The following is a 16,292-nucleotide window of genomic DNA, read 5'->3' on the forward strand; positions in this document are numbered from 1 at the left end:
TCGCTATTGATATTTACGATTGGGTGAAATGATATATGATTATTCGAGAGATGTGTCGCATGCTAGGATATTAGTTTCGTACGGATCAAATACATGTTTATATGTTTCATATTATTGTTTTCTTGAAATATGATGCTATGTTTTTATATTAATACCGTTAGTAAATATCAACTCACTCAGTATTTTCCCAAATACTGACCCCTCACCTTTGCTGTTTCCAGGTGCTTAGTGTGTGGACTTAGCTAGAGGCCAATTTTGAAGTCCAGAAGTCAGCTGTATATGTATAGTTCTGACTTCTGTGAATGCTGCAGTAGTAGTCCCGCGTTGACAGAGTCGTAGCCTAGACAACAGTGTATTTTTATTATTACATATCCTTGTTGTCCTGTTTATAGGTTTTTGTAGGCTACGTGTTTTATATGTTGTGCACGGCACCAGATGCCGGTGATATGTTGGATACACTAACTGATGGATACAGTACCGCGAGGCCAGTTCGTACAAGGTACGGTAACTAGAGCCCGCGAGGTTTTTGAACATTTAGTGTAAATGTTTGTGTATACATGTTATGTATACTTGCTTTTGTTGCTTTATGTTAATTGTTTATTATCTTTGAAAAATTAATAGTGATTTAAGGCTTGCTACGGGTTCCGGAGCTACCACTCCCGTTCCCTAGCGCCGGTTGCGGCTCAATATTTTGGGTCGTGACACATAATCTCTTACGCTCAAATCACTCCATAATTATTATGTCGTTCCTGAAACGCTCACGCACATAATAAGGCATTATTGATCATATAGTATTAAATCAGCTAGTCCTATGTGGTGTCTAGTACTCTCTAGAGTTAGAGTCCGTTTAATAATTATTTGTATTTGTTCAGACTCGTCGACCGTTCATGCTTTTGAGGCGAACCGAGTTTAGGTTGCTTGCCAGGAGTTTTCACGTGGATTAGCAAGCAGTGAGTTTATATCGCTATCTACCACTTTATTAAATAAATTGTATTTTTGCATATATATATATATATTGTATAAACAGCTTCCGAACTGTTTTCGCCATTATGGATCTTAATCGGAACGGGCTACTCGATGAGCATCATCGAGACTGCGTGCGCACTGGTATATGATCATATAGTATTTGAGGTAGGTTAGAGATACGTCTTACCTAGTGAGGGCGCCGGTGGAAGATACGTCTCCTGGGACTCACGTTTTTATTTGAGTGACTGTCGGAAATCGGTTATGGAGATACGTCTCACCGACAGGACAGCTGAATTTAGAATATTTTTGGTTTAGGGTTTCAATACTTATCCATAATGATAAATTTCTTTACAAATGTTTGAAGGTTTTTAAAGATTTTCACTTAATAAAAAATAGTTGTATGAACTCATCTCAGTATATCTGATCTCGTTGTTTTCCCAATTTTTTCCCAGGGTTATGATTTTAGCGAGTCACCTGGTCTCCGATTCTTTATTTCCTCGGAAGTTTTACTTTATTTTTAGGCAAAATTCATCCTAAGCCCCCTCTACTTTACCATTTTGACTCAGTAAATCCCTACCTCGAAGTTCGTCACTGATGGGTCCCTTTACTTTCATTATTGACATGTTCAGACCCTTACGTAGATGGAAAATGGTAAGTGTAATTCACTCTTCATTAATTAACAAAAAAAATGACGTGACGTTTTTTCCTATTTATTGATGCTCACGTGGCATCATAATTTAAGGATCTATTTTATACAAAATTATAATTTAATGAAAAATGGTAAAGTGCAATAACTATGATGGAAAAATTATCATTTTTCCATCACCTTCTTCATAACTCAGTTGGGCATTTGTCTCTACCATTTAAGCCACAAACTCCATTTTAAGCTGGCAATGACCCAGAAAAATTATTACTGAAAGCATCAAGAACAACTCGGTTTTCCACTACTAGAATACAGCTGATTAGCGACGGATTTTTGCGACGGACGCTAAATCTGTCGCTAATCAGCCACATTTGCGACGGATATAGCGACCATTTAATAAAATGTCGCAAAATACACCAAGAAAACATTAGCGACGGATATCCGTCGCTAATCCGTCACTAAATTTGGCGAGTGAATTACACTTCCCATTTTCCATCCACGTAAGGGCCTGAACATGTCAATATGGAAGTAAAGGGACCCATCAGTGACGAACTTTGGGGTAGGAGCTTACTGAGTCAAAATGGAAAAGTAGAGGGGTCTTAGAATGGGTTTTACCTTATTTTTATTAAAACTGTCGAACTGATTTTATTCTTATACCGCAGTAGTAATTAGAAGTCTTACTTTGTTGTCGGGTTAATTCAATTAGATTATTTGTTGATTGGTATTATTATATTAATTTTGGTTACTTAATATTTATGTCATGTTAGAGATTCGGAGTTGATCGAGCATTTATTATTAATATGTTGTATATATAAACTGCTAGACTAGGTTGGAGTCTCGGTTGCACCCGAGCATTTGATTTTATGCAGGTACAATGTTTTAAGAGATTAAAATATGTTTTCCGCAAGGTTTTCTACGAGTTTCGGTCAACCATACCCATACTCTAATGCCGATCGCGATTCATAAAAATGGGTCGTGACATTAATATTGTGAAGGAATCTCACTAAATGTAAGAAATAGGGACTAGATAGACATTCACCAGGTTCATGCACGACATTTTCCATTTAAAAAAAGATAAAGTGTTTATTTGCTAAGAAAAAGAGTGATTGATTCCCCAGAAAAATAATAACTGCTAAAAAGAAACAGATTAATTCTCTATTACCATAACAAAAACAAAGTTTTATTGAATTTAGAACTGAAAACGGATTACAATGCAAAACCAAATAAATAACTTCCTACGCACATCAAGCTACATTATTAGCTTAGCTTATCTTATGCATCTTGTGTGTGTGATGTTGACTCGGTTCATCTAACATTAGTTGTGGTAAACGCTTTTAGCAGCCGGTACTTGTTGCTGAAGGAAGCTTTGAACCTTGATCAAAACGAGAAGAAATACATATATAGTTGTGTTAACAACAAACAAATTAATTAACACAACCGACATTATTATTTGATAAAAATTACAAAATTAAGTTCTTAGAGGATCGTGTTCGGTCACTTCGGAACACGAAGAAAGAGAGGGATTGGGTTAGGCTTAGAAGAAGATGAGTCCCAAACAGAAAAAGCACTTTCCGAATTCATCTATTTCGTTGTCATTTCCGGGTAATGACGATCAAGCACATCTTTTAGACTCTCTGTAGTATTCACCCACTCTAGTCCCTTCTTTGTGTACGTCTCTTCGTTGAAATGGCTTGTGAAAAACTTGTCTGCTTCTAACCTCCTGCACAAATAATCAAATATAATGAGCCAGATTTCACATAATCAAAATTTTTTAAAATTATAAACCAACTAGAAACTAAAAACTAAAAAGCTTTTCGGATAAAATATTACCTTGTCGCCATGAGAAGGAATATGACGAATGCAGTTTCACTAATAGCAAAACCAGGGATCTTCTTCTCTGCCATGAGACCCACTAGAAGATCAAGTTCTTCAATATCATTATTATATACCTCACTCAGTTCTTTGATAGCTCCTTGATCATCCGTAAGATCTTCCCATTTGGAAATTGGGATCAGCAATAGCGACCTCCTGAAATCATTGTACCGTGCAATATTTCTCTCCCTGTCCCTATAAACTGCGTTAATCAACAACAAACTAAATCAATCGGGTTTGTCAATTTTTTGGTTTGATTTGTATCAAGTTATTGAATTTTGTTTAAAATAAAAAAATCAAACAAAGACGAATTCTTTTTAATAATTTCAAACCGAATTTATTGATTGGGTTATGCATGAAATTTAATTAAAACATAAATATATATATATATACACACACACACACGCTATGATAAAATTGATAAATACATCATAAAATAAAAATTTAATAGTTTGATTCTATAACATTCCGAATTCAATCGGTTCAAATTAACTTTCGTACCTAATTAACTTACGTTTTGAGTGGATTATATTGAAGAAACGAATAAAAATAGATAAAAGAATCTATAGTATATATAACCTTCAAGAGCTGCAAGGTCGATAGGTTCAGATCTTTCAGTGCCATCAAGATTATGTGGGATAATATTTCTAAACCATATAGGATAGTTCCACAGCTCTAAGGCTCCACAAGCTTGATGACCCATTGACACCATTTGTGCAGAGAATCCAATTTTTGATAGAGTCTCCTCTCCTTCTAGTCCTATCAGTCTTTCCATAGGAACTCTGCAAATTAATTATTAAGAATTGTTAGGATTATGAATAAACATCATCTAGTTGAAGTATTAGTGGTGATATGTAGCCTTACTCTTCAACCAACGGTGGAGATTTATTGATACCAGGCTCCGCTGAAACATCTCTCAGGGCAAGAGTATCAGGTAGAAGTGCATGCATTCTGTAAACACTCGTAAATTCTTCGGTTAGAGAATACGGAACACCGTGATTGTTGGGTTTGTTTAGACCCACAATACCGCTCAATATAAGGTTTCCCAAGTGCCCATATTTGTCCTTAAATTTCTTTCCTAATAGTCCATACCTGAAAATCATATTTAAAATCCAAAAATTATCAATTTGTATCGTCGTTTCCGAAATTGATAATAAATATATGATCGAGTAAGAAGATAAATTTTTACCTAGACCAGTCCCTAAGAAATGCATAGATAACATAACACCAATAACATATTTCTCCGGATATTAAACTATGTAGGTTACCAAACTTTTCTTAAATTACAGAAAGGTCACTAAACCAACTTTCCTTATAAAATGGTCATTGAACTATACTTTTTATTACAAAAAAGTACACGTTTCAAAAACGGACCGTTTTCACGCAAAAACGCAATATTTGTGCTTACGTGGCAAGCCAAAATTATAAAAAAAAAACATAGTTTAGTGACCTGTTGGTAAAAATACGCAAGCGTACGTATGCCAACTTGTAATACAGACTGTGAAGTCCGGATATCGTACCCACAGAGAAAGCTTCTAAAGACAACCAGTTAGGAAACTCAATTTGTATAGCCGAAAAGATATTTTGATTGAGTTATAAGAACTAAATAAAGTAAAATAACAATTATGGATAAAATTAACTAAAGCTATAATGAAAATAAGGTTTTTAACAATGATGGGAAGAACATGGATTATTAACTTTCATTGTGTTGTTTAATCAGATTGGAATATGGATTTGGTTGTTCTACTAAGGTTCAGGCTAATCGTGAGCACCTAAAATTCTCTCTCGAGCAATTGCAGGCAAAAACAGATAACAAACTAGTAACAGGCTAATTACTCACTCTCGCACAATTATTAACCTAAATTACTAATCAATTAATGTTTATGAAGTAAACCCTAAGAACACGTACTCGTCAATTCACTCTCGCGCAATTAACTCCTACGTTCTTAATTATGTTGGTCTATTCCAGTTTTACTCTCTCGAGCTAAAACCAAAACACCGGACAATGAATAAATTGGCCAAATAAATCCAAGCGTGAAGAACAATAATTAAAACATAGTAATAACAACAATCCACAAATCCAATTCGTTTAAACAGACATAAATCCCATTAATAATCCCTAATGAAGGTTTAGCTACACATATTCATAGAGAATTCAACAATAATGTAATAAGAATTCATGGCTGAATAAGAAACAATAATAATTAATCTCTTAATAGTTATCGTACCTTAATCGACAATAATCCCAAAACAATGATGAAGAAAATCCAGAATACAAGCTAAAACGATGAACGGTAATCGAAAGCTAAACTAAACTAATGTAAAACTAATGTCTAATGTGGCGAATTAAGCGAACTAAGCGAACCCTTTGATTTGTTGTTTAGTGCGGTATTTATACGTCTTTCAGCTCAAAGAAGGGTTTTGACTCGTACCCATGTGTATTTTCGAAGTTGCCCTCAAGTTTAAGTGAATTCGGGTGATGTGGCAAGGTCAAAACGACCTTTTTTAACCCAAAAATCGTCGGGTGTGCGTTCGCACACTTGAGTGTGCGTTCGCACACTTTTTTGAGCTTCTAGGGGTGTGCGTTCGCACACTAGAGTGTGCGATCGCACACTCATGTACTTAGCCAAAATTTTGCTTCAAAACTCACTGGAAAGGCTGTTTCGCTCGCACACTGCTTTGCACTTTAGTGTGCGTTCGCACACTTCCACTCTGCTGCACACTGTCAACTTCAAAAGGTCATAACTCGGTGTAGAAATGTCGGAATGAGTCGATTCTTGATTCTATGGAAAGCTTAGGAGGTCTACTTTGTTTCTTATCAAGAACACAAAGTCAATTGAAGTCTCTAAGTAATCCAAAATCGTCAATCAATGAAGAGGGGTCAATTTCACAAGTAGAAACTTGTGCTCTCGGCGCCTATTTTCATCGGATCTTCGAACAACTTTCCTTTAACCTTCAATTATGATCCAAATGGCTTCCAATTAGCTTGAATATCATGACAAACTCCCAATTATTCCTGAAATGCTCAAACACAAAAATGAGTACAAAGAAGCTCAAAACCAAACGTCAAATGCACATATATGACATATAAAACACATAAAATATAGGAGTATTTCTACTCCTATCAAAATCCTCACACTTACCTTTTGCTTGTCCTCAAGCAAATAAAGAACAATGCCCAAATGTCAATCACACACCCATGTCAGAACATAAGAAATTAAAGCACTTTCACCCCCCCCCCCAAGTAATGAATCAATCAAATCATGCTTAGAGAAGAACAACATAGAGAGAAAAACAACTAATAACAATGTCAAATGCTCACACATGAACCAATAACACCGAGACTACTCAAGTGTTCTCACTCCTACATAACTTATAAATCAATTCAATCTCTAAGGCAGTTTAAACAATCTCAAAACAAAGATGAAAATCATATTCTGAGCGGAAAAACAACATTTATAGCAAATAAGAAGTATATATCTCACAAGGTACTCTCGCACACACAAGTGTTTAAGGGTAATCACTGAAACTCTCATGCCAAAACATGCAATTCGACCATAGGTTTGCCAGTAGTCCACAATTCCACTACTAATTAAATCAAATAAAAAGAATCAAAATGGACTTTTCAATGGGTTGTAATGGGGTTTGGGTTAAGGTATGATACGGGTAAGCAAATATGGGTAATATGACTTGACAAACTTAACAAATATCACAAGGAACAAACATTTAAAGTTTCAAGCTCGAACAAACTTTTAATCTCTTTTTCTTTACTTTTCATGCCTTAAGTTCACAATTATATTTCTTTTTCTTTCTTTCTTTTAAGCTCGATTTTTCTACTTTTTATTCGTTTTTTTTTTCTTCTTTTTCTTACTTTTTTTTTTTGAACTTCACAAGGCATACTAATCATATAGCACAAGAGATAATCGTTAAACAACACGAGCTTAGGATGTTTACCATCCTCACACTAGTTCCTTTAATACTTATTCAATTTATCAAGTCAAAGGGTAGAAAGAGGTAAATGAGAATAGGTAAATGTGTAAACGTAGGTGTAACAAAAATAAGGCTAAGGCTCAACTTGGGTTATCTAGGGGAAATCGGGTAGGCTATTTTAAATGGTCTAAAGAAATGGGTATTCCTATATGCCATTTATCATTTTCAATTTATTTAACTAATCATGCAATTTTACTACGGACACATGGCAAATTCTAGAGAATTAACATGCATTGACTCACACCACAACAAATGAGACATAAAAATAATATGCTCGATATGGCTCAAAACCTCTCACAAATTGGAGTAATACTCTACGATTTGCTATACATCTTGTTCAAAAGCTCAGAAATTCAGTTTTTTTCAACAATGTTCTTGTCAAGTTCATATGCCCTAAAAATGACTTTCAACATAAATTATGCATTTGTGAAGTACAAATTTTCACCTCAGTCCTATTAGATCATGTCGGCTAAAAGACACAGTTATTTGACTATCATTCTAAACATGTTGTTCAATCACAAAAACACAATTTAACTAACTCATTAAATAGGGGGGACATAAACACTAAAATTTCAAAATTCTGACATTGGCAAGAAATACGGCATAGGCATGATATAGAGGACAAACCAAACAAGCAAGGCATGAACAAACTAAGCAAAAGACATACAAAAATATCTATAAAGAGGTTCGCCACAAATCATCCTACATACCAAACATGAACAAAAAACAAAAACCAAAAACAAAAACTAAACTAAAAACATAAAACATAATGTTTTCCCCACCCTCACACTAGTTCATGCATTGTCCCCAATGCAATGAAATAGAAAAAATAAAGCATAAATGAAACATAAAAGTGTAAAGGGTGAAAGGAAAGATACCCTTGGGATTGCCTCCCAAGCGCGCTTTAGTTAGAGTCCAAAGCTAGACTCTTCGCGTAAGGTTGTTAAAAATACAACCTAACATGAGGAAGCCGTCTTGGTAGCATCTTCTCCCTCTTTTCCTTTGTTGGCTCCTTCAAGTAAAACTCAGGTGATACAGAGTATGCATTGTCTCTATAATAAAGGACAGGAGGAGTGTTAAGGATATTTATATATTTGATATTATTTCCATCATACTTGGAATCAAACCCTTCTAAGAATGGATCCTTGTAATCAAAGGTTTTGTCGATTTCCTCATAGAGTACTGTAATACCAAATTCCTCCCTACTTTCATCATTGAAGCTCATGGAAAAAGTAAGTGGGTCAGGAACTGAAGTTTCAAGATTACTACCCTCACACTGTCCTTTCTCACCCTCTGCAGACACCTTTGTGGAATGGCATTCCACTAATGCCTTGTCGCTTTCCAAATCCAACTCCATGTCCATGGCTTGTTCTTTTGGAGTAGCTTCCATTGTTACTAGTAACCCGTTTTGGTTTTCAACTTGTAAAGCACTAGCAATTTGAGTACATTGTACCTCAATATTGTGAATAGATTCAGACTGAATCTTGGACATCTTTTGGAACTCATCATCACTCTTTTCCATCATATCAAGGAGCATATCCATCTTGCGAGAAAGTGACTCTTCTAGAGCTCTCTGGTGTTGTTCAGTCTCATATGAATACTCCAGTTCATCGCCAGAGTTGAAATTAGAGTTACATTGGTCTTGATATGTATGGAAGTTCCCCCAATTGTTGTTCCAACAATAATTTTGATGGTTGTCCCACCCCAGATTGTACGTGTTGGAATAGGGATCACTAGATTGACATTGACCACCCACAAAGTTGACATGTTCATTTGAATTTGGATAAAGTATTGGACATTCAGCCTCGGTGTGATAGAAACTCCCACAAACCACGCAATTATGATTCCAATCCATTACGCTTCTTTAAAAAAAGTACACCATGGAAAAGGTACCTGAATATAAATTGACAAATACCCACGGCGTAAAACAAGAAAATAAAAAAAACTAAATCAAGCCGAGCTATCCCAACTTAGTTGTTAAAGATACGCTTTCCCCGGCAACGGCGCCAAAAACTTGTTGGTAAAAATACGCAAGCGTACGTATGCCAACTTGTAATACAGACTGTGAAGTCCGGATATCGTACCCACAGAGAAAGCTTCTAAAGACAACCAGTTAGGAAACTCAATTTGTATAGCCGAAAAGATATTTTGATTGAGTTATAAGAACTAAATAAAGTAAAATAACAATTATGGATAAAATTAACTAAAGCTATAATGAAAATAAGGTTTTTAACAATGATGGGAAGAACATGGATTATTAACTTTCATTGTGTTGTTTAATCAGATTGGAATATGGATTTGGTTGTTCTACTAAGGTTCAGGCTAATCGTGAGCACCTAAAATTCTCTCTCGAGCAATTGCAGGCAAAAACAGATAACAAACTAGTAACAGGCTAATTACTCACTCTCGCACAATTATTAACCTAAATTACTAATCAATTAATGTTTATGAAGTAAACCCTAAGAACACGTACTCGTCAATTCACTCTCGCGCAATTAACTCCTACGTTCTTAATTATGTTGGTCTATTCCAGTTTTACTCTCTCGAGCTAAAACCAAAACACCGGACAATGAATAAATTGGCCAAATAAATCCAAGCGTGAAGAACAATAATTAAAACATAGTAATAACAACAATCCACAAATCCAATTCGTTTAAACAGACATAAATCCCATTAATAATCCCTAATGAAGGTTTAGCTACACATATTCATAGAGAATTCAACAATAATGTAATAAGAATTCATGGCTGAATAAGAAACAATAATAATTAATCTCTTAATAGTTATCGTACCTTAATCGACAATAATCCCAAAACAATGATGAAGAAAATCCAGAATACAAGCTAAAACGATGAACGGTAATCGAAAGCTAAACTAAACTAATGTAAAACTAATGTCTAATGTGGCGAATTAAGCGAACTAAGCGAACCCTTTGATTTGTTGTTTAGTGCGGTATTTATACGTCTTTCAGCTCAAAGAAGGGTTTTGACTCGTACCCATGTGTATTTTCGAAGTTGCCCTCAAGTTTAAGTGAATTCGGGTGATGTGGCAAGGTCAAAACGACCTTTTTTAACCCAAAAATCGTCGGGTGTGCGTTCGCACACTTGAGTGTGCGTTCGCACACTTTTTTGAGCTTCTAGGGGTGTGCGTTCGCACACTAGAGTGTGCGATCGCACACTCATGTACTTAGCCCAAATTTTGCTTCAAAACTCACTGGAAAGGCTGTTTCGCTCGCACACTGCTTTGCACTTTAGTGTGCGTTCGCACACTTCCACTCTGCTGCACACTGTCAACTTCAAAAGGTCATAACTCGGTGTAGAAATGTCGGAATGAGTCGATTCTTGATTCTATGGAAAGCTTAGGAGGTCTACTTTGTTTCTTATCAAGAACACAAAGTCAATTGAAGTCTCTAAGTAATCCAAAATCGTCAATCAATGAAGAGGGGTCAATTTCACAAGTAGAAACTTGTGCTCTCGGCGCCTATTTTCATCGGATCTTCGAACAACTTTCCTTTAACCTTCAATTATGATCCAAATGGCTTCCAATTAGCTTGAATATCATGACAAACTCCCAATTATTCCTGAAATGCTCAAACACAAAAATGAGTACAAAGAAGCTCAAAACCAAACGTCAAATGCACATATATGACATATAAAACACATAAAATATAGGAGTATTTCTACTCCTATCATGACCTTTTTATAATAAAAGATATAACTCAATGACTTTTTTGTAATTCACAAAAAACTTAGTGATCTTTTTGTAACAACGAAAACATTTTTGTAACAAAATATATAATTCAGTGATTTTGTAAAAAAAATTTGTTTAGTGATTTTTTTGTAATTTAAGAAAAGATTAGTGATGTACAAAGTTTAGTATCCTATTTCTCCCATTTCTCATTTACTAATATTTAATTGGTCAGGTCTATAAATTTTTTTCCCAATTATGAAATGTATAATGCACAAATTGAGAAGTTCAAATCCTAATATATCATCAACCTATAATCCAACCAACTCCAAATGAAGGATTGGAATTCCCTCAAGTTCATTTGAATTTGAGGGGGTCATGTTCATGATCTACACCGTTCATTACAAAATGGACGGTGTAGATTAATTTGATTAAAATTGTGCTTTTTTGATCTACATCATTCATTTTGTAATGGACGGTGTAGATCGTGAACATGACTTCCTCAAGTTGAAAATGAACTTGAGGGAATTCCAATCCCCAAATGAAATATTACCAAATTCGACGTTAACTTAACACTCATATTTAAAATTTAAAACTCGACTCAATTTGTTTTATTTTGAGAGTTCAACCTAAAATTCAAAATCGATAGAATATTTAAAACTTATACTTGATTCTCGTTAATTCGATTATTTATATAAAAATTCAGAATTAAATTTATGTATAAAATTAAAGTATCATATATATCGAATTGTAGAATATAAAAAAAGGAAATTAATTAAAACCCGATTAAGTTTATGAGCTTATCAAATCAAATATCTTATTATTCGATCGAGCTTGACCTATAGTTGACTCAAGTAGCTCAACTTCAAATTCGACTTGATTAGCACCCTATCATTTTCGAGTATTTTGCGAATGAATTTCGAGTAACTCGGTGACTCCATTTAATTGCTGAATATAAAGAGGTTAAATTACCAATTGGCACGCATTCCTGCTAATAAAGTATCAGTCTTCAAAAGTTCTACAGTCCAATCAATGGTATGAATCTTTGCAATAACAGCAGCAGTCACTAATCTTGCATGTCTGTATAAGTCGTCATCAACTAGATCTGGATATTCCCTCTGAAATATTACAAAATTACAATATTTAATTAGACATTAGAACGTATTTAGTAAAATAAAATAAAATGAAATATTTATCTCCAATTTTGATATTCAGTTGAATCAACGATTATTTAGATGTCTAACTCATATTATTCATTCGAATCAATAGGTTTTAGAAGCTGTTTGCTAGCATTAATATTTTAATCGACAGAATGATATATCTATCGTTACTTACGCTACTTCATGTTTATATAGCGAAATGAATACCTTGAGGGCATCACAGACAGCGTTATGCTCCGTAATAAAGAGAGCCTGCAAAATCGAGACGCCAGCCCAACTATTGTGAACATCTCCAGATATAGCAACGCCATTTTCGTCATGCAAAAGAAGCCCATCGTCTGATATTTTCAGCTTCCCATCTTTGAATGTTCTTACTTTATTCACCCATTCTGCGTTGCTTCCATAAATTACGCTTCCATCCCTTCACAATTCATACATATATACACATTAATTATGCTTTATATTAATTACTTACTCCCTATAATCTTAATTATATATCTTTCTAGAGCTTCTAATATATTTATATATGAACTATGTTTAATACTACATATCTTTTTTTATCTAAAATTAACCTTATAAAAAAATTTCTATTCATTTATAATTTATTATAAAAAGAATTCTTTATGTTAATTTTCAAGCGACAACTCATAAAAAGAAGAAAGATTAAAAAAGTTCTTACCACCAAGGAGTGCGAATGTTCTTATGGCCAGTCTTAATCTTGTAAAAGCCAGTGGGAACTTCCTTTGTCTTGTAGAATTTGAATGATTTAAGGGGACACTGGCTTTCTACTTCTGCTGGTGCTTTCAGCTCAATGATCTATTTGCATTTTGAATTATTACAAAAAAAAAAACATATAAAAGTAATTAGTAAATCATTCTTATGGCTCTTAAAAAAAAAGGAATAAATCATTTTTAGTTCCTAAATTATACCTATTTTATTCATCCGGTCCTTAATTTTTTTTTTATCTGGTCCTTCAATTTAGCGAAAAATCATTTTCAAGTCCTTAAACGATAAAAACGACGTTGTTTCGTTATTTTTGAAAATGCAATTTGTTATCCTAAACGGCGTCGTTTTTGTCAATGAAGGACTCAAAAATGATTTTTCGCTAATTTGAAGGATTAGATAAGAATAAAAAATAATTTAAGAACCGGATGAACAAAACATGTATAGTTTAAGAAGCTGAAAATAGGCTATTCTTAAACAAAATTGTTCTTATGCAACATTATCGTGTTTTTATTTCTAAGATACTTTCCATCCTATCTAATATTTTAATTAATATTGATATTGTCTGTAAATATCTATGAAATTTTAAATTTGAATTCAGACCGCAATATATATCAATTAATTTATATAAATTTTAATCATAATAATCAATTTATAATTTACGAGATTAAAACTGGCCATAAGAATTAGAGTTAGTGAATGACTGTCTTGTGTGTATTTTACTGATTCAGTTATCAAACCCATAATTTAATCTCAAAAAAATTACAAGAAAAATTTGTGTACAGTTGAAACAAATTATTTTACTAGATTACAATCAATAAAATTAAAATTTTAGTTATTATTAGTAAAAGCAACGAATATTTAATTTTTTTGGATCATTATTAGACCTAATAACAAGATTATTTACTCCAAACTCAGTACATTTATTGTTAATATAAGTGGACTATAAGTTTTAAAATATATATTTTATCTTTATTTATTAAATATAAAATATTAAAATAGGATTAATTTTATTTAATTAATTTTAAAATTATGGTAATGAATATATCCACAAACCTGGTCTTCGTCCTCCATGTGATCGATCCAATCATGAATCATAAACTGAATCCAAGAAGCTGCAATTATGTTGAATTGCTTATCTGTGTCTATGAAGTTCCTCCTTGCTAGTAGTTTTGTAGCTACCACCATAGGATCTGGCCTCTTCAACTATATATATTAATCACAAATTTAAACATGTAATTAGCTTAATGGTATTTATATTATATTTAATTCTAAAAAATTAAAACTATAACTCTCATTCTATTATCAAAAGAAAACATTATGTATTATTATTGCAAATAATCACTACCTAAAGTACTATTCACTACTATTATTTTACTAACATTTAAAAAAGATGTATTCCAATTAGGTTTCATATAACATTTAACGGAAAATATAATTAAACCTTCTCTTTCTGATCAAAAGGGGCCATATTCCGGCCAAAAAAGGTTCCATCGCAACTTCATTGAAAGGATCGTTATATTTTCTATCGTCTCTCCTGTAAGGATAATCAAACGGATTGGACCGAACTCCGATAGATATTGTACCGACATTGACTAGGTTATATTCTTGATGAAGATGGCGGCGTAGGGAGAGATAAATCAAGCCTAAAAACACCGGTAACTTATGCCATATCCCCAGCTTATCAATAGAGTGCACAATCTGCATGAAAATGAAAAATAAGATTATGAGAAAAATTGAAATAACCATGTACATAAAATAAAATGAAAACTTGTAAATTTAATTACAAGGAAAATAAATTTGTCTATGATGGTCATCCTATCAACAATTTCATGAAAATCTTCATGAATGAAGAGCTTGAATTGCGAACTTATGAGAGATTGCAAAGAGGATATTATCAATGACATTTTTGTTATTTTTTAAGAGTCTTGATGATGAGACTCCTTTATAAACTCTTTAGGTATTTATAGATAAAGTAATTCAAGAAAAACTATAAGATATATATATTTTATTTCATGGAACATGTGGCCTGAGATGTGACGACCATATTAGAAAAAACAAAATTAATTGCATATAGATTAATGAAATTGGGCTGCATAGCTACAAAGTTCCAAAACAAAAAATTAAAGAAAATTAGAATAAAAAAATGGCAGCCTGCCAAGAATGGTCCTTGAAATAATAATAAATAGGACATACATGATACACCTAGAGGTGTTCAGAAACCTGCCGAAACCGATTCTTTTCATCGAACCAAAACCGAATATTGAGATATATGAGTTAATCTGGTGGTTTTTATTTCATTTTAAAAAAATTGATAGTTTAATCTTGTTTGTTTCAGATTTTTATTGGTTTAACAATTTTTTGCGATGATTTGACCTGCACAGTGGAGGTTTTGATGAATTAAAAAATTTGATATAGTTCAAATACAGTTATGTAATTTCTAATTTTTTTTTTATAAAAAACATTTACATTAATTAACTCAACCACAATAGTAGAAAGAGACTAATACAATTAAATATGGATAAAAAATACATCCAAACAGCTGAAAACATCTAAGATAGAAAAAGAAAAAACCGGATGAAACGATTTGTAAAACAAAACCGCCTGAGTAACGCTACTAAAAATAAGATTATCAATCTTAGTCGTCTTGAACTTGAAAACTCGTCTGTTTTCTCTTTCCAAATAGCCCAAATAGTGAAGAATCAAATCAAATTTCAAAGAACCCTGTATCTTTTCTTTGACAGGTTAGACCAATAAAAGAAGAAGTGATCAATATAATTAAGCAAAACCCATATGTGATTGTTCAAGTATAATAGATGAGACCAAACACGCCAAACAAAATGGGAATGAAGAAAGATATGAACAGCCGTCTCTTCTTGCATACATAATAAACAATCACTCTTTTTTTTAAAGAATAATGCCCCTCCGAACCAAAGCCGAGTACGAAGAAATTCTATCATGAGCCAATAGCCATAAGAAAAATTGAATTCTAAGCGGAAGTTTTGTTTTTCAAAAAAAGCCGATTTGTGGTTAAGGTGTTTTTATTTGTAGCATAAACATCTTATTTTATATGTAAGGTCGTAATCATATATTGTTTTCGTAAATTAACGAGCAATTGATTCTGGTGGTAGCCAAATTCTAATTAATTTTCAATTTGGTTACTAAATTTTAATTTTATTTCGACGAAAAATTTCTGGCAAATAATGCATATGCGGCAGACGGCTTCTTTTTTGCCTAAAACCTTGACATGG

General features: G+C 33.2%; 1 pseudogene; it reads right to left on the minus strand.

Moving 5' to 3' along the window:
- Positions 1 to 3,152: 3,152 nt before the first annotated feature.
- On the minus strand, positions 3,153 to 14,980 carry LOC126671824 (alpha-dioxygenase PIOX-like; annotated as a pseudogene).
- Between the last annotated feature and the right edge of the window lie 1,312 nt (positions 14,981 to 16,292).

Source organism: Mercurialis annua, linkage group LG3 (genome assembly GCF_937616625.2).
Source record: "Mercurialis annua linkage group LG3, ddMerAnnu1.2, whole genome shotgun sequence".
Lineage (NCBI taxonomy): Eukaryota > Viridiplantae > Streptophyta > Magnoliopsida > Malpighiales > Euphorbiaceae > Mercurialis > Mercurialis annua.